The sequence below is a fragment of the Falco naumanni genome, chromosome 10 (assembly GCF_017639655.2).
Source record: "Falco naumanni isolate bFalNau1 chromosome 10, bFalNau1.pat, whole genome shotgun sequence".
NCBI classification, from domain to species: domain Eukaryota; kingdom Metazoa; phylum Chordata; class Aves; order Falconiformes; family Falconidae; genus Falco; species Falco naumanni.
Window position 1 is genome coordinate 8076424 of NC_054063.1, and position 25739 is coordinate 8102162.

Below are 25739 nucleotides of genomic sequence, written 5' to 3' on the forward strand. Positions count from 1 at the left end.
AAGCCTTTAAAAAAATAGTTGGTACTTCCATTAAGAAACAAAAATAAATGTATGAACAAATAGCTATTTCAGCTAATCCTTTGGCAATAAAATATTTTAAAACACCACTTAACAAATGGATTTGACACAGATTCCTGCCCTCTGTTCTTCAGAACATTTCACAAGCATGTTTGTTCTCCTAATTTGTCTCAATTGAATAACAAATGTCAAAGCTTCAGTAAGACTTGCAACATCTTTTCCCACTTCGCTGCCTGCACACCTGTTTACCCGTGAAGATTAAAAGGAGCTGAACTAAAGCTTAAAACAAGCAAAATTTAAAATCATAATCATCAGTTGAAAGGGAAGGGTATAATTAACCCTTCTACATAGAAAATAAAGGACCCAAAGGAACTGCCAAGTGCAGTAATCTTAGCTTCCTCTTCCACTTCAGATAGTCCCTAGTTCTTGTGACAACATTGTTTTCAGTCTAAATTTCTGTTTGCTTGTCTTCTGATTCTTGTCCCTCTTGTCTTCAGTTCATTTATGGAGAAATATCAAAGCTCCTGCTAGCATTTTATTCCAGTATTATTTCGGTATTTCTTCTTTGTCGCCATGGCCAATCTCACCCAGAAGGTCAGTACAGCCACTAGTCACTGAAGAATTCTTCTCATGTTATCCCACCTATCCCATGCATCTCTCCTACCTGTGTTTTCATAAATTTGGGGGGGGGGGGGGGGGGGGGGGGGCAGTGGAATACTTTGGTTTGCTTTAATATCCTGAGCAGTGTCTAATACAACTTCACCTCTGGCAGTCCTCACTTTGTATTTATGCTTCTTGACCTCAAAAATGCACCTTTATTTCCCCATGAGTTTTTCTCTCCTTCCATTGCAGACTTTTCCTGTTTCTTCTTTGTAGCTATTCCCTGCGACTTCTTTCCTGACACAATTCTTGGTGGCTCTAGAGTCTCTAACTTCACGAAATTACAGGCCTATTTCATATTTAGGAACCTGTCCAATTCAGTCCAGCATATGCTACTAACTAGTTGCCACAGCTCTATGACAATACACTCTTCGAAATAAGAAACCTGTTATAGAGCCATATTTAACTCCTCCCATACATGTACTATGTACAAAAAGAGTACATAGATGTTTTAAAAGATAGCTTGAACATTCTATTTGACCAAAGCCCCTGCATCTCCTTATTAAGTACTAAAACCTAAGCAAAACCAGAACTCTCTTTTGTTAGTTAAGTGATGAAGAAAGTCCTAGACATCAATAAACATGTGAGTCCTGTATTATTAACAGTATTTTTCTCTTATTTTTCTGCAAAGGTGATGCACAGACCACGATACATGAGCATTTTCCAAAGAATCTCTCTCAACAATATCATAATCCATACTCATAATTTTAGTATTAACTGAAAATCAAAGACTTGATTTCTGTTTCCAGCTGCCTGGAGTAAATGCAGGCTAACTCAGCTGATTTCAGTACAGGTAGGCTGAATTCCATTGCTGAGACAAGATGAAACAATTTGTTCCCAGACTTCCGCTGGGAAGGGCAACACCACCCCTTTCAGAACAAAGGGAAGAGGGAAATTCTCTCCAGAGGTAGGCCAGCATACTTCAGAACCCAGTATACCTCTGCTTGCATAATACACACAAAGACACTGTTAGCAAACTGGTCAAAATGAGCTGCTTGTATTGTCCCTATCCATCTGCTTTGCTGAGGTGCAACTCAGCTGCTTTTAAAAATCTTGCCCATGTCTCAGCTTTTATTCCAAGTTCCACACACTGTTACTTAGAAAATATTTTTTATTAGCTCAGAGAACAAAAATCTGATATTTCTATGCTTTAAAAATATGACATAGGAAAACCAGCAAGAATGAAGAAAGGAATATACACTTCAAACACAATTTACCTTTTCTCAGCCAAAGTTATAGGAGCTCAGCATCTTTAAACATCACAGTGAGAAAGAACAAACAAAAAATGTTGTTTCCAGTTAACAGATGCAAAAATCACACCTCACACTTTTCCCCTAAGTTTTTCTTTTCTTTTTGTATGCCTTTTTTGTTTCTGTCAACATTATAACATAATCCATCTGAGAGGTTTAAAGCTAAACAGTTTTAAGCAGTGGGTGAAACCACAGTATGTTAACTGACAGGAGGTTTTGGCTCCTTCGTCTTTAAGCATCTATTTCTCGGCTGCTGTCTAGCAGATTTATAGACTTCCGTCCAAGACTCCTAATTTCCTAATACACGCTGCTTAAGCATGCTTTCTTTTGTTTGTTTCTTTGATAGCTACAATATTATTTTCCTCCAGCATGCCCATCTGAATATAACCAATACTAATTCACATTTACTACAGCTGGTGGTTTTCATCTAAACATCTGATTGTATCACATAGTAGTAAGCAACACACATGGCTGCGATGCCATCTAGCAGAGTTATCCCTCCCTCTCTGATGGGTGACAGAGCTGAGGCAGAGGTGATGACCATAGAACAAGACGTGGATAGTGAGGAAAAGCAGAAATACAGTGGTGATACCTCTAAGCATTAGCCAGTTCTCCTTCAGCCAAATATAAAGCTATTTTAAATATTGAAAACTGTGCACAACAGTTACTAACCTGTTTCTTTTAAAAAATAAAATGTTTTTTCCTATGGCATATACTCCACAGCAATCTCCAGCACAAGGTATTTTGTATTTGGACAATCTGAAGAGTGGAAGAATGGAAGCTTATAAAATACATATCCTTGTCTATGTTGGAAATAGCACAATTCCAAACCAGAGACTAATGCTGAAATACAATCCAGGGGCTGTGCTTCCATTCATAAACTGTTCCATTTGAACACAGGGTCTGGAATGAATTTTATCCTCATGTTTAACCAGAGAGCCACAATTTATTATAGTGCTGCACTTTTCAGTTTCAAAACCATATCCCTAGTATTTTTCTCTGTCAAGTTCAATGGAGATTAGCAGACTTCTCAACCAGGATCATCCATAAAGGGAAAATGCAGCAGAATCCAACTGCCCAGAGACACAAAGAAGCAAGTCCACTTATGTACCTCATGACTAAAAGAAAAGGAAACCTACTGTGTACACACAGCTTCAACAGCTTGGGCTGGAAAGGCATCAGAAAGGTCCTTTCATTAGTAACAGCATAAGTGGGATCTCAAACGTACTTTATGTCAGCTTTGCCTTTCACTCACCACTAGACTGTCTATACAGCAGGCTAGCCCTATTACTCCTGTGCAGTATCACGGTAATGCTCCCTGACAACTTCAAACCCCAAAATAAATAACCAGTGCTTCCCATTAGTTGCATATTCTGCAGCTAAGATGTGCCACAAAGGTACAGGGTTATTTATACCAGTTAAAGTCTCAGAGCTGTTTCAGGAGCCTCCCTAGGCTCTCCAGGGAGTCACTACCCTCTGATGTTCAAATTAAAGGGAAATTGGGATCCAAGAACACTGGTCTAGTATGACTAATTTCAAACTATAGGCTCACTGCTTTTTGCAGTATTTGTCTCTAGTTTTCCACAGTGTCTTAAAATATTCCATTGGTAAAAACACCACCCCAAAAATTGCAACAGAGCTGACAATTTTTGTCAATAGCTCTCTGCATAAGGCAAGATGAGAGAAGCATCTGATGCCAGGATACCACAAACAAAAAAACAAATTGAAAACCACACCAAAACCCATCAGCTCCCTGGGTTAGCACTACTTCTACCTCTGAGCAGGGAAAAGGAAGAAAAGAAAAGGAGGGGGGGAGAGGAAAAAAAAAGGTGCAAACCCTTTAAATTGGTAACATGGTCCTTCAGCCCAAGCATGAAATCCAGCAATCTAGTCTGTGATTTAACATGCCATATCCAAATATTCATTTTTCTCACAAAGCTTATTGCACTAGAAATCTCCAACTCAATCAGGATATACTCATAGCACACCACAAATCAGATTTCCACAGTACCTGGAGAAGTAGAAACTAGACTTAAGTTAACATAAAACTTTAAATGAAGTCAAAGGAAACTATGACAGCCATCAGGTACAGATTTCTTCTGTAGTAAAAATTGATAATTTGTTAACTATTAACCAAACTTTCACAAAGCTTTCCATTTGATAAGTTTAAAACATGTGTTTTGCCCATGCAAAAACCACCACCATGTCCTCCTTTGCACAGCATTCTTATATTTTATCTACTTGGTCACCTAATAACATGTACAGCAAATCAGTCTAGATCCCTTCAAGTCTTTCAACTCTCTTTGACTGACACTGGGCAATTGTTTTACAGTATGGATGACAATTTAAAATGAACCCTGCTTTGACTACAGTTGCTGTAGAATATCTTTTGTAAACTCAGCTCTGAGTGGCTTTGTTCATGACTAAGGTAAGAAATGTTTTTAGCACCGCAGCTATAGCTCCATCAGAAGAAACTCCACCATCTATTTTGGAAGGCAATATGCCAAAAGAACTATGGTGCATTTTCATTCACCTCTTGGCTACTGCTCCTTCCAAAGTTTCTGCCCAAAGACAGCCAAGACCAAGATCTATGAATCACTGCTTGAACAAGAGCTAATTATTCAATTACTTTTAAAACCTTTATTTCTTCACAGCCTTACACATACCTCTTACCCTTCCAGGCATTCGCCCTCATGTCTTTCCCACAACTGGACATGCAGGCAGTTTCTTTCCCACCCATTAACAGCTTTCAGATTGAGAAGAGCTGAATACAGCAACACCCTGCACAGCCCCTTTGGGTATATTCCTTTTTATCTAGGGAAAAATGAAGAAGAAAAATCTGTATAATCACATACTCATAGACACAGTTTTCTGAGACTTGATCTGCTGCTTTGCATCCATCACAGATCTATTGCCCCTAATCTAGGGGCAAGTTAACTCCATTCACCAAGACAGGTGTCACATTTACCTTTACCTAGATATCTACAATTATTAATATAGCCTTAGATACAAAGCTGCAAATATACAATCCAGCTACAGCTTAAGTAGGAAAACTTTAACTGTAAAAGATGAACTGCTTCAAAAAGCATATTAATTGGAAGGTTTTGATGGTGGGGAAGAGAAAATCTCTTAACTGTCATTCTACTGAACATCCCTCTGAATTTGTATGCTGCAGGCACTCCCCACTTATACTTTCGCTTTCGTCACTTTTTTTTCCCTCCATCTCTTACTGTTTTCTCCTCACTTCTCCGCAGTTTCACGATTGTGTAGGAATGCTACTCAAAGCTCCATGACTCCTAAAAGGATCCACTTTGCCTTTGCTAAGCCAGCTTCTGCACAGCTCAGGACAACTTTGTTTCAATTTCTCTTTCCATCTAAAATGCAAACTGTTTACATTTCTCACAGTAGTGAAATGGCAACATAGTTGCCAACCTGAAAATAAACTTTTCTACCTGGAAAAAAAAAACCAAATAAAATTTCTGTTTGACCAATGACTTCAGAGGCAGTTTGAAGATACAGTATTTTAGCCCACAAGGGAACGCAGAGTGTGCATACAGGAACACCTTGCAAAAGGTGCTTACAGGATTTGAGTTCTGCTTTCAGGGCACTCAGGATTTCAACATTTCTGAAAGTCAGTGGGACCTCAGAGCTTTTTTGAGAACATTGACCTCAAGACCCCAGAAACAGAGTTAGAGGAGATTACCAGATATCTGACTGTTTAGTGGAATTGCCACATTCATCAACAAACCAAATTAATTTTTATTTCAATGAAACTTCAAACTACTTCTTACAATTTTAAAATTTCCATGTGCAATTGAGTGTTCAAATACATCAGAAAACTGACCCTGTGTGTCTTTAGAGGCCGTGTGTGAATTTGAAGAATGATTTTGCCTCCAAACTGGGTCATCCCATTTAGGCTGTTCTCTGGCTACTGTGGAGTATGTTACTACTACAGGGACTAAGAGACCTAGCGTTACAACAGCCTGAATATTAACTCTCCATCTTACTCCTTGGGAGTCCCACCCTTTTTTGATTTGTCTCAGAACAATGACATCCGTTTTCTCCTTGTATGACTACATTCAAAAGAAACAATGAGTGGTAAAATAGAAATTTACAACAAATTCCTAACTAACTGTTCATCTTAGTCATTAAGACCATAACTCCAGGTGACAGTGATCCTTCAATTCCCAAGGAAGATGACTGTCACTTATACAGGAATGCCGCCTGGGCTTCAAACTCATTTTTCTGGGGAAAGATTTTAAAGGCAGAATAAAAATTCCAAACTAGGGAACAGATAGCTAAGAAATTAAGCACTTTTCACAGTTCTAAGAAGCTGGTTTTCTACTTCCCTGACTGCAGGAATGTGCTGGCTATGGAAGCACAACAGAAATGCAAACTTCCCATCGAGATACAGGATGAAGAGATTTTTTAAGTACTGCATTTTTAGCCACAGATTTGTGACAGGACTGGGAAAAAGTAACGTGCAAATAGAGATGCATTGAGTCGTTCTCCCTTCCTTTTAACCAAAAGATAATTAATGAGTCTTCAAAAATCAAAACATGTTGATCTTTTGGGGAGCTACAGCTAGAAAAAGGCAGTATTTTACCCAATTCAACAGTGATGCTTATCAGGCCTGATTTTTATTAGCCCAATAATTATTACACCCACTACCTCAGAAGCTCAGCCACAGATTAGGACTTAGCACACTGAACACTATACAAACCAACCCCAAAACGTTAGTCTCACTTAAGTAGTTTCTCTTAAACATTATGGCAACTTGAGTTTGCTATGTTTTCATACAGTTTCTTACAGCATCACTGCATCTCAGAGAGGTGCAATGGAAGAGGTAACTTGCTGGGACTGATTACTACTAGGAGAGGAAGAGAACTTTGTAGTAAGTGTCATGAGTCAACTAACACTTCATTTTGCTGTAGTTTTGAAAAAGAATGTACAATACAATTGGTAATGGTGCATACCACTGCCACCAGCTGCCTTTCAGCTCACAGCAAAGGTTCCCAGGTTCCCCTTGCAAGACTCAGTACAGCTGGGTCTGTGCTTGCTTTGGTGACTGGCTCCCCCCTGAAGTTTGAGTGAAGTTCTAGAAACAGTCATGCTGATGTCAGTCAGGCTACCCACAAAGTTCACACAGTACACAATTGTTGTCAACTCCTTTTGATCAGCTGTTTTAAAGTGATGCCTCTTCTACTTTCAATGCCACAGACCTGATAGAATCTCAAAACTTGCAGAGAAATACTTCATTCATTAAGCATTACCTTCCTCTTCTTAAAAAGTTTTTTCCTTCTTTCTCAAAATAGAGATTTGCTTTTGCTTAAAAACGTAAACTAAAAGATATTACCTCACAAAACACCCAGCTATGCTGAGGTACACGGCGTTCTGTGAGAACAAACACATTTCCATCCCTTGTCTTTCATTCTCCTGCTATGCTTGATCAGTCATAATAAAGATGACCTGTTCCCTCTCTTCACCACTGCTCCCATGGAGATCAGGAGAGTGGACATTTGCCATTAGTACACAGTAAATTTTGTCTTTCTGAGGTATATCCCAATCTCTTTTTTATTCAGCTTTCCCCCTTGCACCTAGCAGACAAGCTATAAAATAGGATTCACATGTTTTACTTGGCAGCTTTGTCTAGAATTTCCAACAATGCTGGAAAAACTATTGACTTAATTTACAGCAGTAACCACATAAATAATAATTAGATTTATTACTTACTTTTTAAAAATAAATATATTTGACTATGTGTGTTTCAGTCGAAGTCATCACCTTCAAGTTTGCAATGACACAACTGTGGGACTATAAACAACAGTGCACTAGTGAGCAGCTGAAGCATCACCATTTCCTCTCTGAGAGACAGTACTGGAAATCCCAAGCCAGGGAGTTGCTCAGCACTGCCTGTGCGCAGCCTTGCTGCAGTCCAGTGAGATGGTCAGTCCCAGAACAGTCTTGAACTAAGCAGATTTGCCTTTACGCTCTTGGAAACCTCTCTCGGGCAAAGCAAGGATCTCCCAAACAAAAGCTTCTACCTGGTTTGGCGATAAAATGCTCCTGGTGAGTTTTACTACTTGGAGGCTGCTCATACAGGGAGCTGAGGTAAGCAGTAATTCATGCATGCATACGTTGCACACACAGAGCTATCAGGTAAACTACACAAGAGCAGTGCATAGCACCAAGATTAAACCTCGTGGCCTCAACCACATGATACGGAGCACTAGGGTCTATCACTTCAGTTCAAAAAAAAAAATCCAATACCTGCCAATATTAGCAAAGCTGCATCCTGTTTGCAGTTCCCTGCAGAGATGAACTGAATGCTTGTAAGCAGATCTGGTTCTATTCAGGAAAGGGCAATCGTGTCATACTTCACAAAGCTCTGGAGCCCTCCCCATTTTCTCATTTTTGTCATATTATATATAGTTTATTCAACTAGTATTTCACTTTTCTTACCTTCCCTGCATGAGAGGCAAAGACTTATTTTATGCATCCTGCTAGATTTCCAGATTGATACATTCATGATAGAAAGAGATCTGTGTGTCTGTAATTTTATCCCTTTTCCACTAATTTTTGTATGAGTGTGATTTGACATACCATATATAACCTACAGATCGCAGACAGTTGTGGATTGCTTCATCTTGTAGTGTTCAATGAGGAATTTCAAAGGGAGATAGTTGAATATAAATAAAATGTTCCTATTCTTTTTTTGTTTTGTTCTGTTGCAGTTACTAAAACAAAATGAGTCTGACTGCTTACCCCACTGGTTCAACATACCTGTCTGAATCTCCATAACCCTTCTATAAAAAAGCCAGTTTGATTCAAGGGTGCCCAAACCTGCTCTGTAACAGTCAGAACACTGGCACTTCTGCTCCATTCCCCAAGACTTAAATCCAGCCTTTTGAATATCTTTGGTTGCTGAAACAATGAATGAAAGTCCTCAACAAATCAAAAAATGTATTAATTCATCACTGGTTCAGCCCCATACAGGAGGTAATGAAAGTTACAGAGGAATGCAACTAGTCCTAGCTGGCTGGTTCACACAGAAAGAGCAGAATTGGTTAGTAACAAAGAGCAGGAAGAATAATTCTCTCTTCTTACCCATATGCTTTCCTGACTAGGGCCACAGGGGATTTGCTGATAAATCACATCTTTTCTCACATTTGTCATACCTGAGGCTGTCAAATATAACTGATGTGACAACTGTTAATGAACCAGTGTCACGAGGGCAATCTGTCCAAGCCAACAGATTTGCTGCTGCTGTTCAGTAGCGGGCAGCAGTGAAACAGCCTAGCAGGCTCTCAGCATCACCCCAATACCACAAGTCTCCTGGAATGATTTGTTTTGGGAACGCTATGTCCATGTTACCAAAAAAGTATTTTACAGGATTCCCAGTCTACAATGATGGCTTGGTTGGTTGGTTTCCTTTTAAATCAGATGGTAAACAAATGTTGAAATGGTGTTACACTGAGCCAGAAGTCTGGGTTTTGACTTTGCTACTCATCTGTCCACCATGTAGGAAGCCAACAACTCATCCACAGCATAATTACCTTTTACAAGGTTGTCTTTCCTCTTTTGACAGATAATCTGCTGGCTTTTTTCTGCACCGTTCCTCCAACCTATTCCTAGGCATCTCCCTTTTCTACCCAGACTCAGGAGCAGCCAACTGTTCCCTTGCTGCAAGAAACAGTTTTTTCCTTTTCTCATGAAAAATCATTATTTAATAGTTTTTTAATACTTCCATAACCCAGCATATCATTTGGCACCAATACAGGCTGCATGAACTCATCCTTGTCAGAACCAGTGGAAGTTCACTTTGGAGTCTGTCCCGTTCCTGTGTCCTCAAGGGGCACATGTGATGCCAGATCTCAGAAGATATGAAGTCCTTGTGCATTGCTACTGTAGGCAAGGTCAAATATCTCACCAGCAACACAACTGCCAAAACAACATTACACACCTGATGCAACTCAGCAAGAGGTTGATGCACAAGAGAGCTTTGCCCAGTGCAGCCTGGTTTTGCACATGGAAATTGTATTGAGGTGCAGAAAGAGGAATGTGACCATCTGTTCAGGATTTCAGGACATCACACAGCCTGACCAGAGCAGCCACTGACACTTGGAATATCCAGATAAACGGGCACTTTGCAATCAGTCTGCCCTATCCAGAACATGAACTGCATAGATTTTCCAGAAAAATCATGGGAACCTTTAGCATAACTCCACTGGCTTCCTATTCCTCTACCTGAGGATCCGGCCATACTTTCAGAACAGGTAAGTACCAGAGGCATCAGAGCCACAGGAACAGGAACAGTGCTGGGGTATGCCGACAAGTTGCTGCAGCTGATCATCTCCAAGTCAGGGCTGCCACTTGGATGCCCTGTTCTTCCAGATAATCACAAATGCCCAGGAAGCATTCTGTCCTATTGCAATACATGGCACAGTCATGTTTACATTTGTTTGCTACCGTCCAATGCATGTCATCCAATAGTGAAATGCAGCAGGGACCCTTACTCTTGATGTGCCTCAGCAGAAGATGGGATAATGTCTCCATAGAAGAAAGCAGATCTTAATGCAAATGCAAAATTTGACAGTATATTATACTACCCACCGAGTCAGGCGCGGAAGAGATTATAACCTGCTGATGGGGTCCCCTGTACAACCAGCTGGTATAGCAACCCCCTCCCAAACCACACAGCCAATCATGGGCATGAAGTGAATGTTTCTAAATGCAATAAGGTTCAACCTCTGCCTTCACTCTACCTTCACATTAAACAAATCTGGCCTGGCTCAAGGGAATGGTGTTCCTGCCCAGCTGATCACCAATCACCCTCAAGGACACAAGCTCTCTGCACTGAAAAACACGTCATCTCCTCCCAGCCCATGGTGTCTGTGGGCAATTTAGCCTTCTCTCCTCACGTCCCTCTTTGCTTTCACTTTTTGTGACTCCTGCCCCCTCAGAGCATCCCAAGTGGGGGCAGAGGGAACAGCCCCATGAAAGCAGGTGACATGGCAGAGGCTCAATGCAGTAGGAGAGAGAAGACCTAAATGGAACATCTTCTGCAGCTCCAGGGACAGGACTGGCTCTCGTTCTCCACTAAAGCCTCAGACCAAGGAAAGATAGCTGCGCTTCAGCTGCCCAGGCTGGGAGCAGGGTCTTGCTTACAGTTGGCACACAAGGGTAATGCTTTCCAAAGGAAACAAAAGGGGTGGCCAGGCAACTGCCTGTGCATGCCCCAGCGTGATACTGCTCAACTTGCAACCTACTGTCATCTGTTGCTGCTAATAAAAAGGGTGCTGAAAAAAACAGTGTTTGCTCTTAGGTCTTCATACATTCCCAAAAGCCAATCTGCTGCACCAAACATGAGTGTAGCGGGGTCAGTACAATGGTGAAACCCAGACTGACACACAGCGACTCTAATCCAGAGCATCAGCTGATTAGATAAAGCATATTCATTGTCCAAAAGTGGGTTTTTTCCCCCACTCTTCCCTCTGAAACCAAGTTGACTCTTCTCCAAAAACCAAACACCAGAATGAGTCACTTGAAATTATTTTTAGGCAGGTTTCTGAAGACCAAGTTGTGATATGTCCCCTTCCCTGTAACAACATGCCAGGAAACCCCCAGGGAGCTCTCCCAGGAACTGCTAGGCAATGAATGCAACAGGCTGAGCTTTTCAGCTTCTCATCTCCCCCACATGGGTTTGAACATGTTGACAGCAAAGCGGTATGAAGATGGTTTTGTCCCCTACAAATCTTTTGGATAAACAGGATTGTGTTCTACATCAGAGATTTTTCTTTATAACTATAGTCAATACTTTCTTGGCTTGCCACTCTTGACAACTCAGTCATAAAACAGCTCTCTCTGGAATACGCCATTCAAATCAATCAGCTGTCAGCTATTCTCCTTTTAAAACTAATAATAGAAGGTCTGCATGGCCTGTGAGAGGCTGAAACATGGGAACATGAATTGTGCAGCTACAAATCTTTCCATCCTGCTGCAGCTCTCAAATTGCTTTTTGCTGTCTACCAAGAAGGCATAAAATAGCATTGCAGGGAGCCGGTTTTGTGCTGTCAAAATTGCCTGACTGTCCTCAGCACATCCATAATGTGGTAAATGCTTAGCAATGCCTTTTAACTCTCAAGCATGCTTTAGAAGGGGATGTTCTAGTCATAAACCAACAGACTCAGCTGGACCAGGAGCACAGATAATTTGATGGCTTATATCCTTTGGATGCCAGGCACAAGGGGTGCCAAATTGCATTCTTGCCATTGGCAGAAGTTTTAGCCCCTGATTCATCTTCTTGTCATCAAACTGCAACAGTATGGGGAAAAAGTGGTTCAAGGGAGGAGCGCTGCCTCTGGCAAGACAGGGAAATGGACTTCTTTGAACAGCCCCTTGCATACAGCAGTTTGGCTCCTAGTGGGCAGAGAAAATTAATGCTACATGAGGCTTGAACTCAGATAAGAGCTGGCACCAGAGGAAAGCCAACTGTGCAATACTCCTCCTAACTGCTTAGGGGACTCGGCAACCCTGCTTAGGGTCACATGAAACTGAGGAACAACTGTGGAGTGCTGTTCAAAAAGCACTCAGGGCAGAAGCACATTGGCAAAGCCTGAGGAAGGAACAAGAGCAGCACCTGCCTCCTCCAGATCTGCCTGCAGCAAGTACTGTCAGCAGACTATGCCTCTATCAGCAGTAGGTTCATTTTCAGCCTGCAAAATATTTTAAAAAGCCTCTTGGGCTTTTAAGAGGAAGAAGAAGTTTAAATCCCAGACTGAAAGCCTTAATTATAACGGTTTTTTGTGAAAACCACCAGATCTCCCCTGCTCTCTGATAAGGGTTGTGCCAAAAGTCTGCTTTGTCAAAGAGTAACTGTGTCAAAGATGCAAAGGCAGAACAGAAACCACCGATTAGCACTAATGATAGCCTGCACTGCAGAGCAGAATGACAGTACAATCATGCCAAGGTTCTTGCTGTAATTAAAGGTAGCTACGCTCATATCCAGTTTGAGCTGCTCAGAACAGCTCTCCTTTTGCATGTCACATTTTACACCTTAGAAAGTCAGTCAGAGTCACCATGACTAGGAAACAGCATGAGAAGAAATAACTGTGAAAACTAATTGTTCTAACTGCTGGAATTGAAATTAACTCACAGAAAATAAGGAAAGATTTGAGTATGCTCATGAGCAGCTCTTCTAAATAAGCAGCATTGTTGTTTTCAGTCAATTAATTCCATCTAGTGTAAGTATAAGGTTACAGATGGAGAATATTGATCTCACATTCAAGAATTTAGGGGTACATCTGTCCACAAATGTAACATCAGGTGCTCTGAAAATCACCTGACCTTCAAAGAAAACAGCAGAAATGGAGACAACTACAGTGTTTTTTCAGTGTCTCACAGACTTTCCCTAAGAAGAAATGAAGAAGGAAAAAAAAATATCTGAGAGACTGGAGTTATTTAGAGAAAAGAGTAAGAGCAGAAACAAGTACTGAATGATACAAAGTCAGCCCTAGTAGCCTCAGCTCATTTGCCAACGAAGCGGTGTATTTCCAATCAATAAAGACAAATGTGTCAACATACCAATTAATGTGCAACTCACTGCAACAGACAACAGAGAAACTTTTATGGTCAACCTATAGATGGAGAATGAGCAGTTACAGAAAATATGATCTTTTGCAGGATAAAGCAAGCAATAAAAACATAAGTCAGAAAACAAAAATTAGTCATTAGAGAGTCAAGGAGACTTCTTTTGTTAAAAAGATTTCTACCATATCCTTTCACTTTCCTTCTAAGTACAACAAGACAGGACACAACTAATCCTATCTAAAAACCACACTGACCTCTCCGGAAAACTCAGAGCCACTGACTATCCACAGACAGAATGTGGGCATACAGTTACTGGCAGAAACATGGTGGATATAGGGGACCAATGAGGAAATTTATGTCAGAACAGCAACATAAAGCAACCCTCTTCAAGATACAGAAACAAATTCACTTATGAAGTGACAACTACAGCAGGCAGCAAACGCTAGGCTAAGGACCTGTCCACAGGAGCTGTGTTGAGCACTGAGCCACTATGCATGCACAGACAGCTACAAGAACGTGTGTATTACCTGGTATAGCAGCAGTCTTCTTGAATTGCTTACTCCCTTAATGGATGAATAAAACAATGTGCCAATGCCTATGGACTGCTGGTTACATTTATACCCAACTATAGTAGGTCAGCTATAAGTTATCTTGTTATGAGTATAGTTATAAATATATTACGATTTTTTAATTATTATTTCCTACTGGTAAGGTATACATAGTACATAACATATGCAAACTTCATTTGGAACCGTTCAGAATGCTAGGACAAATGAAAATTATATTAATGAACTATGGAAATGATGCCTTGTATCATTTTTCAAAGTGACATGTAGACACAGACCGTTAAGGGAAATGTCCTCAGCCAGAGACACTGGGAGAGAACTCACCAGGCTTCCCACTGCATCACACCACACACAGAACAGACACACAACAAAAAGTAACCATTGCCTTTGGAATACCAAGTTTGCAACACCTTGCAGAGATCTCTCAGGATTCTCAATCTGACCATCTGTAAAAGGTAAGCAATTAAAAGGAGTGGTTCTGATTTTGAAAATCATAATCTTTGCCTCAGAAATTTCAGGACTAACAGCATTTTCCCCACAAAAGAGCCTTAAACTTGAGTAATCATCACAGCGTTCCTTCTTAAGGAGAGGGATGTCTCAAATTAACACACTAGCTCAACAGACACTTCATTTCTAGTCAAGAATGGCACAAGGATTTCTTATTAAACTGCTCTCAACCATCAAACAGATAAAAAATTATTATTTTCTCCAATCACTTAACCAGGTTATTAATTGATATACACTAACAGCAGTATTTTATTTATACAATCAAGCCAGTCAGATCCAGTAGACAAGAAGGGGACAACAAAGTGTTAGACTTTGCTGATCAGCGCTCAGTTTGCAGATGACAGCTGTCAGCTCTGTACACGCATTGTAGAAAGACTGCCTGCTCCAGGACAGCCTGCTTCTCCCTCATGGGGGTTCTACTGGCAGATCACAATGATAACAGTGTTTTCCCCCGAAAGTCGTCCTGGAACTCCTCCCTGAAGCACTGCCAATAGTGCCCTTTAATCAAGGAACAATTTGCACACACATGCACACTCATAAACAACAGCCATTTGTGAGGAGGGGAGGTGGGATAGAAGGATCCGATTTCCATTCACTGCACTTTCTCCCCCTAGGACGATTTTAGGAGAAAGCGGAAATAAGCATCACTACTATCTCCAGCGGTGTTAGCAGCCATGCTGAAGCCAGTCAGCAGCGCCTGGCATTGTTTGGAGGAACACAAAAGACCTTCTGTTTGGAAAGTTCATGAAAGAAAGCGGAGAGCTTGTGGCCTAGTCCTGCAGTCAAAGGACTGAAACAGGCTGAGAAGTTCTCAGGCAGAGGCTGATCTGAAGCCCTTTGAAGTTGACGGGAAAACTTTCATGGACTCAGGCAAGCTTTGGATCATGCCTGAAATGCACAGAAGGGAACAAAGCGTAAAAGTAGAGATGAGCATCTGCTAGAGAGGAGTTTAAACAGCATGGGGTGACCTAATCTTTTCATCATGGCTATAGGTACAGTGTATTTTGTGATGTTTGAGGAAGTAGGATTATACCTGTTTTCTAAGTCTTTTCATTAGGACACAGCAGTTGTACATTAATCATTAATAGCTTAAAATGCTATGCATGCTATCCTAATGTTGAGTATCGAATACAGCATTTAGCAAACGTCTCTGAGGAAAGGCGGGGGAAAAAGACCCTTTCAAATTGCTAAATTGTTAGTTTTCTGCTTTCTTGCCCTGCTACCCTCTCCCAAAAAGGCTGGTTTAAAGCTATGAAAAACATAGCCCAGGACTGAAAACCTTATTAAGAACAATGCTGCCAGCATCATCTATTCATAAGCAGCAATTTGAGACAGAGCCCAGCCCAGAAGAAACTCTTTAGCAGCACATTCTCCAGAGAATTGCTAAAGGTTCCTCTCAAGTGCAAAGAGGTTCCAAATCCTCTCCTTAATTACGGTGCAATTAATTTTCTCATTAAAGATGAACATAGGAGCATCCAAGAAGAAAGAAACATCTTCTGAATTTTGTAACACTTCCATAATTATTTTCTTGCGTATAGGAGTAATTGTTGCAGCGGTTTTAAAGTTTGGTGCTGTCTAGATCCTAAATGACATTTTCTGGGAATTAATTTGTTAGAAACTTTTTTAAAAAACATTTCTTGCAGTCTTTGCACAAGATTCAACAAAGAGCCAAAGTATCTTTTTTTTTTCCTCTCCCCCAAAAATGCAGGATGTTTCCTCTTTCCCCGGCTAATAGAATCCAACTGTTGCTGCATGACATCATTCCCCAGAGCCAGGGAATCCAAGCTCACTCAGACACTCGGCTGAGAGTAAACACCACGGAAAAAAACAAAACACCAAACTTTAAAATGGGAGGAAATAACATTAAAAAGGCAATTTTTGTTACCTGAAGTTTGGAGCATTTCCCTTTCCACTCCATTCTCAGATTTGTATTTCCCAGACAAAACTCTGTCTTATTATCTGAAGCAATCAGAAAACCAGTCGTTTAGCATCTAATACCTGCTGTGCTTCCCACAACTCCTTCATATGACCTTTCACAGCACTGATTCCAGCTAAAATGATTGCAGAGAACACAGACTGGCCAGGCCAGTTGCCATGGAGATATCTCTCTCTCTCTCTCTTTTCATACGCGCGCATACACACACACACACACACACAGATTTAAACAATTCTGGGAGGCATCCACAAAACAGCATGCCTTTTCATCAGCTAAGTTTTTGAAGCATTCCACCCCTCCTCCAAGCCCTCCCTAGAGTCAGCCCAGGAAGCTGAGCTTTGGTCATGAATCGATTGCTGAAATTAGAGATATTGCCTTTAAAAAAAAAAAAAAAAAACAACCAACAAAAAAAACCAAAAAAACAACCACACCACAGAACTTGTACTTTTCCCCCCCAAGAAGGAAAACAGAGATGTTTGCTTGCCAAAGCTTTGAACTAAAAGTAAAACTATTGCATTCAAACCTGCGGGGTATTTGTCTTCGCCCGAGTTGTTATGAATTTGATATCTGAAAGCACTAAGGCTTTGTTGAAATACAATCATGCAGATTACGAGAAATGCTGCTGGCATGGCCTGACTGCTTACCTTGCTGTTCTCCCAGTACCCAGCCAGTGACTTAATTAGTGCAGGTATTCATCATGGTCATGCAGGACTTCCTGTATTCTTTCATGTTTCTGCAATTAAGAAAAAAAAACAAATGTGCAGATCAGGAACATGCAACTCAAACAGGAAAGAATCCCCCAGCTAAACAAGAAAAAACATACATTTGGAACTTCTCATACTGACTCTAAGTGTACATGCCTCTTACTCAAAACTCAGTATCTCCCAGTTAAAGGAGAAACCCATTTCAATGACGTTTGTGAATACAAAAACTGATTAATTTACCATATTCACTGGCACCATGGTTGCAAAACAAAACTTCCTCCAAATATAAATAAAGAGACACAACATTTTTTCCTTGACAAAAAGAATTATAAATTAATCCCCAGCAACGTCATATAGGAAAGCCTGGACTGATAAATCAAGAGAACAGAAAATACTTTCAAAAAGAAAAAAAAAAGATTTAGTAAAGAAATTCAGCAAAAAGTATTTGGACTCAGAACAGCAGCACTTTGCCCAAAGTTTTTACCCTTTGAGAAATAGCTTGGAGACTTACTCTTTAGAGATTTTAACCGGAGTCAGTCATTCAAAGTTTTAAAACTTCATAATAGATACTACAGGGACTGCAAGACTCTCGTTTCTGCAATGAGTAGTATAAGCAACAGTCCCTCTAGCGGGCACAGAATTGCAAAGCTGACTATGCCATACTAAGCAGGAAACCAATTTCTTTTTTCTCTATTAACCACTTCATTATGCTGTTACGGTCTTCCACCCCTCCATTAAAAACTTAAAATAAAATGAGCATATGTAACCTTCATATGTTATTTAGAGAGTTGAATGCAAGAAAATGTGTATGTACATCACATAATTAACACAGCTAGGTTTATACACAAGGAGACTTCCAAGATATTACTCTTCTGGTTGTGTTTCTAACATGATTGCAAAGGTAGAATTAAAAAAAGAACACTAGACAGTGAGATAGCCAAGATATCTTATGGGAACACCTTTCTCTCCATATAGCTATTATAAGATATAAACTACACTGGAGCATATTATTGAATGTAATTCTGAAACCTCTACATTTTGTGAGTGACAGAGCTCCCAGTGGATTGTACACTTAAACCCCCTTTCTGTCAAAAACACTACCCAAAGGCATATACATGAAAGTGTATTTTACACTGTTACCAAAAACTGCGTACTGACTGTTCACAGGTAGATGAATATAAAAGGACAGATACCTCAGCTGTCAAGAATCCAGAAGATGCTGAAATGACATCACATGAAACAGTTTTTCTAGACTTGAAAGTGCCACATGCTAAGCTTGCAAGTGCACACTAAGTTCCCTTAATGCACCAGTGAAGCCCAGCAGAACCACAGAAGCCAAATATAAAAAAATTATGACATGTTTTGTCTTGAAAAGTTCCCCTTGGTGTATAAACTGAATTAAACTCATTGCACACCGCAAGTAGGCTCAGTTTTAGCAGCGTAACTGGGGAAAGAGGGAGACGTGTAGCTCCTCCCAAGAAAGGAATGTTTTACCCTATATTACCGTAAAGGGAGTGCTCAAGGACATGAAGTAATTAAAAAAAACCCAACAAACCAAACACACAAAACCACCAACAACTTAGGAATTGATCGACATACAGGTGAAATGGCTGATCAGTCTCAGATTTTCTAGCGACCCATTACTGGTAGCATGGGAGTATGTACCAACAGTCTGCATCACATCCCATTCCAGAGTTTATCGCAAGGCTCTCTAACACTTCATTAGGTGACCGCATCTGCATATCTGGCAAGGATCTCAGGCGAGCATACAAGCAAGCATTTATAAACAATTGAAAATGTTCATTGCATTACATACATACTCAATTACAGTTTAAAGTTTCAAATAAAACAAATGAAGTCATTAAAATATATTACATATGCACAAATATGTAGGTATGAAGCACAGTACTAAAACTATGGCCCAAGCTTTGCTCTTGGGCCGGTGACTATCACAGAAGACCCCAGACAAGCACATTTCTATTCTAAGCCTCGTGAGTACACTCCTAATCAATTCCTTGCCATATTCTCCTTGACATATTTTGGTCAAATTGGCCCCAGTGAAACAAGAACCATTCCCACTTTTCACTTTTTTCTCACTGAGCTTTTCTATAAGCACATCAATACCTCAGAACAAAATTTAGGATCAGGACAGAGTCTGGGATCATAAATGGAAGACATGATGAACAGCTTGTACTATGCTAATTACAGTGTCATGGCTACACTGTGACCAGAGAACATTAGAACATGTATCCTCATCCCCTGCAGAAGACAGGCAACCCATTACTCACACATGGCTGATGTTTACTTTCTTATTTCCGATACACTTCCCATTTCTGACTGGTTGAACACACTCCTTCCTACACTCTGTGGTCGCAAGCACAGGATGCAGAAGCCATGTGATACACGCAGGAGCAGACATGCACTGCAAAGGATGAGTATGTAGTGAGAGAGTCCTCACCAGGGCACACCTGGCGCCTCTGCCCTTGAGACTGGAAAGGGAAATATGAGCCACTCTCCCCACGAGCTGCATTGTCTGAAATTCTTTACTGAACGCTTTCCAAATCAAGCAGCCATCATCAGCAATGGGAAAGGAAACAAAGATCAGATTTGCTCCTAAATGACTCATGAAATTTTATCACTTTCAGTAGGTGAAAACACAACATCAACTTCAGGCTTTAAAAAGACAAAACCAGAGATAAGCTACAGAATAAGCTGACCACAACAACAGCACAAATCTCTGGTAGATGTAAATAGAGATTAATCACTGCACTGACTTCAGTAACATTTTCCTTCGCATTTTTTAAATAAAATGAAGTTCCACATAAAAATGCTCTTGAAAAATTATTTATAATTTTTCCACCCTCCTCAAATAACGTTCTGCCCTTCAGAAGGACTTCTTCCCCCTTCCCAGAGAGGATGGCCAGCTTATTTCTCTTCCCCTCGTGTCATCTGTACACCACAGTTACTGTCCATCTTTCCAATGACCTCAATAGATCATATCTGTTTGAACTTAGATAACTGAAGACTCAACAGCAAAAAGTGAAGCTTGAGTACCCTGCCCCAATACATTTTCCACCTGATACCACGGAAAGGCAATTGCCTGCAGCTCCTGCTGACCTCACTGGGAAAGGCAGAGAGCTCAGCAGCAGCACTTCCTCATCACCAGGCAGCGACTTGCAGAGGTATGGTAATAAGGGAAAAGGCCCCAACCAGCTCATAATATAAAGCATGCATGCACTACAAAAACTGTGCTCTTTGTGCTTTATTTAAAGGCCCAGCACTCAATACTTTCGCACAGGGCATTCTGTGACTACCAAGCAGGATAAGACAATGACTGCCAGGACAGCAGCCACCATACTCTTTGAAGCAGTCCCACAACACCACCGACTTCTTTGAATTAACAGTCCACAGCACTGGCCTTTGCTGTTAACAGCCCTACACAACAGCATAAGAGCACAGCGATACAGCAAGTGGCCCAAAAGCATCATTTTACTGAAGCAAGTAAAACTTTCCCTGACATCAGTGGCACGTTAACTTCTATTTTGCCTCACTGCATTATCTCTTCTAGGATTGTGGTATCATAGCAAGTAGTACAAAAGTATATTGTAGCCCTGCAAACAGTTGCAAAGGAGTTGACCCAACATACGAGCTCCCTGGTTGTAATGGGACTGCACAGGTCTAGGTCTAAGATCAGTCAGCTATGATTTTTATTTCCCCCATTTCAGTATCAGATCCGTTACCCATAGTATTTCCACAACACTCTTCTAGCAGAGGAATTAAAAATTTCCATGACCACTTTAACAGCCCAAAAAGGATCATGTTCGAAGCACTGTATTGATTTCACTAACCCAGAAAAAAGTGTGTGGACGTATATATATACACACACATGCACACTATATGTATATAGGAAATGACTAATCATAGCTGCGCACTCTTTGAGATGCTGCCAATCCCTTTATGGCCCTATATCTCGTTTCAGTTTGATCTCATTCTGCAAATGAAAGCCTACCATACTTGGGTCTGACACTGATGTCTCAGCTGGGTACAAGACACCAACTTGCAAAAATTGCTAAGTGATTCAGTGAAACTAAGAGGATATCTGTACCAGGAGGGGTCACAACAAAAAGCTGATGCACATTCAACTCCTGTGCAGCATTAGCGTTTCAGAAATAAAGTGGCTTAATTTTGTGACTATTATTTAGGCCCTGATTCAGCAACGCACTTAAACATTGACTTCAAAAGAACTTAAAAATATGCCAAACGTGCTACAATATTTTAGCAAAGTGGTACTTTAGTAACACATATAATTCAGAAAAGAGAGAGCAAGAGAGTTTTTATTTGGCAATTAAAGCTTTAAGACGTCATTTGGCAATATAACCGGGACACACTCCCCATGCTAAACCTACTAATGAGGTTGAAAATCTGCTGAGCAACAAGCTGAATAATTCCTTAATAAAACAATTTTTAACCTGAACAGTGTGGAATTAACTCATGTAAATGCCTGGTTTGAGAATTATCCATACCTATGGTCTGATTCATGACAGGAGACACATATTACAGCTCACCCTGCTAGAAAGCAGTGCAAAGCCAAACAAGCCATACAAACTGGCCCTGGGCCCAGGCAGCCAATTCAGCTAGCCCCCAACATCCCAGTGCTGCAAACTGCCAGATGGCACCAGGCCAAGGCACTAGCCAAGCCACAGCAATAACCAAAAGGTGGGAACCTCATGTAAATAAGTCCTGCTCCTTAACTCTCCCAAGCCAGCCCTGTCTGCAACCCATCTGCACTCCAGTCAACACCCTTCCTGTGTGTGGCTGTGCTGTATCCCAGGCATGCCTGAAAAGGAAAGACGGGAAGCTGCAGGACCAAAACTGATGGAGGGGGAGGAAGCCCTCAAGGGAGGACTATTTGTCCTGTCTGGACAAAACAAGAGAATTTAGCCCTTTATAGGTGTTTGTCTCTTCCTATACCTTTTTTTTACTGCAGATATCCCCAGTCAAGCATGGATTTATGTCTCAAGAAGAGGGGCAAATGAGACAAGCAGGCTTCCTCTGGGAACAAGCCATATCAGGACAGACGTCAATGAGTTGTTTGAAATTCCACAGCATTTCTGATTTGACCCTATACGAATGCGAGGTATCTTAATTTGTCTTAGTTCACTACTGTAAAAGCCAACCGACAGCTTTCTGTTGCCCTTGTTCACAGCACACATCCTGCGACACAAGATGCTGCACATGGGACTAGAAAGCAATTTAAAAAACAGATGCCCTCACACCTGGAATTGCAATGCAAGCAGGACTCACAAGAATGTAACTCTGGGAGGACTAAATCCTGTGTGCAGCTGAGCAAGTGCTGCAAAACTTTGACTTAATGGGAACAAAGGGGCAGAATCCTTTTCAGTGAGCATGTAAATGGTGGGAATACAGATCCTTTAAGCCAATCCCCACCTGAACAGGCTCTTTTCAAATTGTTATCAAAGTAGCCCTTCCTGTACTGGCATTCAGGTAGTGAGACAAAGAAGATGCTGCTTTTGGGAGCCACCTCTATCTTTACATTAGCCCTACAGAGCTAATAAAGAGGAAAGGACCTCTTAGCAAAGCAATGGACATGAGTACAGATATATTCAACAATGCAATGCTGGTTTCTGGAGCAGAATATGGGTGGTGGTTGCATTTTTTGCATTTCCCCCCCCTGCAAAAGAGCTCTTAGTTTAAACTCAAAGTGAAAAATAAAAGGGCCTAAGGCTGAGCATGCAGTATAGTATCACCTTGTTCACATGAGAAAAATCACAACCAATAGCACTGTGCACTCTTTGAATTTCTAAATAAATAAATAAATAGATAAATAATGACAACATGTTCTGTGATTCCTTTTGATCATCAGCTATGAAAGTTCACAGGAAGTTTATGCAACCCCTCTCCGCCTAGATAGATCTTATCTTTTAAAGACTATTAGCCAAAAGACTTTAAGAAGAAAGTGTCAGTTTGATGTTCCTTTGGACAAAAAGCGATGACTTATCTGCATGCTAACTTCTCCAGCTGGCTTCCTGTATGTTATTTGTGACTTGAACCTCCAAATTGGCCTGGAGACCCTGTGAACTACTGGTAGCATGCTGGGAGGATGCCTGTGAGCCCTGCTTAGCATCTCTGGGGAGGAAGGGTACTACAGGCACCAGCCCAGAACTACTCTCATCACCTACACCCCATCAAAATCAAAGCCAGCAACAGCATGTGTTTTCTTAGGCATATAACAAGTTTGGTTTTCATATTGTCATAATCATCCCAGCAGGCAGATTTTTCAAGCTGTAGACAATAAAGCTATTTTCTTCTTTATTCTGGATAGAGCAGATAAAATATTGCTTTGAATATGCACAGCTCCTTTCATTCTTTCATTCATGGTTCTGAGCATGCTTTACAAAGCTGAATAAATGTCACTCCTGTGTGGCTGCTTGGAAAAGAGGAGTTAAGTAGCTTTGTGCATGAGGCTGCACAGTGGCCCCTCACAGACAGTGTGTGGCCGACCAGGTTCTAAGCACCAGGCTCTGCTGCCTCCCCTGAGATCATAGCTAGGACCTGGAAGGCAGTTGGGGTCAGCTGAATTCCAAGGGATATCAGAACTTTTTACTTCCTGGAAAACCATCTGGCCATGAGAAACAGCTGAAATTAAGTTTTCCTTCTAGCTGATTTCCAGTGCCATGGAGGAAATGAAAGTCAGTGACAGTGGAATGACTAGGATAAGCTTGTGCAAAACAAAAGAAATCCAGAACCAGACCATGCAGACATTTCAAAAACATTTTGTGAACTCTGTGTTAGTTTCTCAGTACCCCAGTGCTTTCTGGGTTTAGCAAAGGAGTATGGTACAGAGATGCCCAAATGAGCCACAACCATGATAACTCCAAAACTGGAAGCAGCACAGCCCCAACAGTACAAGGCTGAACAGTACATGCCTGAACCAGTGCTACTGTATTTTTTCAGGGAGAAGGTCGTGCCTCCACACAGTGCCCCAATGCACTGTAGGGCCACACAGACCTCCTGGAGTCCCCTCCAGGGCTCTCTATGCTGAGCTCCATTGTGCAGCACAGACATCTCCTGAGCAACATACAGCAGACCACAGAGGAAGCCAGTCCCAGCGCTGGGAGTTTAGCTCCCAGTGCCCAAGCTCCAGATGAATGCCTTAAAAGCAAGGTCATTCCTCCTCCTTCAATTCTGTGTGCTCTTCCAAACAGAGCTGTGGGAAGCTTGTGAAAACAGCCCCACATCCCAGGAAGGACTCCCCCAACATCCCCTTTTAGGCTGCTGGGGAATCACACACCTACCTGTCTCATCTTCGCTACTAACAGTAGAGGCTATTATTTAAGAAGAAGGAAAGAAAAAAAGAAAAAGAAAGTACACATTCTGCTTTACTCTTATCAAAACAGATTACTCTGAGATAAGGTTTTGCCTCTTGCCATGAAAAAACATGATTTCTTCTTTTAATTAAAGTATTTCCCATTTTAGAGACAAAAGAAAAGCAAGAGTTGACTTTTTTTTTTTTACATCAAACTGAAAAGGGTGGAACTTGGGAAAGTACCAGCGCTTTTCTTCCAAGTCTGGGAAAACTATACAGCTTATATAGGCCAGGACACTGTTAGAGATATTTTTCCTTTAAAACACTGGATAAGGTCCACATAGTCACATGATGCTCCCCATTGCTATGCACATTGCTTTAAGGGGATGGACAACTCGCTCCCTGGAACTGCTGCTGCTTACTGTTCATGCTATGAAAATGGTGAAATCCCACAACACAGGCTGAGTGTTAGCCATTTAGTGCACAAAGACCACACACCAGCAAGTTTACAAAAGACCTTGCTGCCAGTGAAGAAATGCTAGCAAAAGCTCTGCTAAGTCTTGATTTCTAGCTAACCCCTAAGCCGGCCTGCAACAGCGCAGGCACCAAGCACTGCACCATCTCCATCTAAACGCCACAGCAAAGCCAGACTTCTAAAGGCACTGGCAGCTCCCAATTAATCACACAGAGTAATGTCGAGATTTAAACATGTAATTTATGGCTGTTACCCTTGCAGTTGGGTGTGTATATCTTCACTGCAAACACAAGTTAGTGCCTACAATGCTGGAAGCAGCTTATGGAAAGTCTGAACTGTAAGATTCAAATCATTAGGAACATGCATCACAACTTGCTTTGGGGAAAATTCCCCATTCAAGAACAGACATGCTGATTACAGCTTCAGTTTTCTGATTTCCTGACGTGTGAAAGTCCCATCAGCAAACATGAGAGCTCTGTGCTTACTGAAAACATAAAGCAACACAGTTTGCCAGAAAGAGCTGAAAGGTCTGCTTTTTTTTTTTTTTGGCACATACGCATAGGGTTGAAACCCTCTACTGTGCTTCCTGTGCAGTATGGAGGGACCTAACAAGGAGTCAGAAGAATCAAATGTTGTTCCTGTTTTTGACACCATCCAGTTATAGGACCTTGAATAGCTTTCTTCACCTAGTAACACAATACCTGTTT

General features: G+C 41.1%; 1 protein-coding gene across 5 annotated transcripts in view; it reads right to left on the reverse strand.

Moving 5' to 3' along the window:
• DENND2B (DENN domain containing 2B) overlaps positions 1-25739 on the reverse strand; it is a 183560-nt gene that overhangs the window by 128035 nt on the left and 29786 nt on the right. For 4 of the 5 annotated variants that reach the window (XM_040608181.1, XM_040608182.1, XM_040608187.1 and 1 more), the window contains one exon: positions 17171-17259. The gene's annotated coding sequence lies outside the window, so the exon portion shown is untranslated. Of the gene's footprint in view, positions 1-16475; positions 16619-17170; positions 17260-25739 lie in introns of those variants that run through there. The other variant, XM_040608183.1, reaches the window with a different exon arrangement.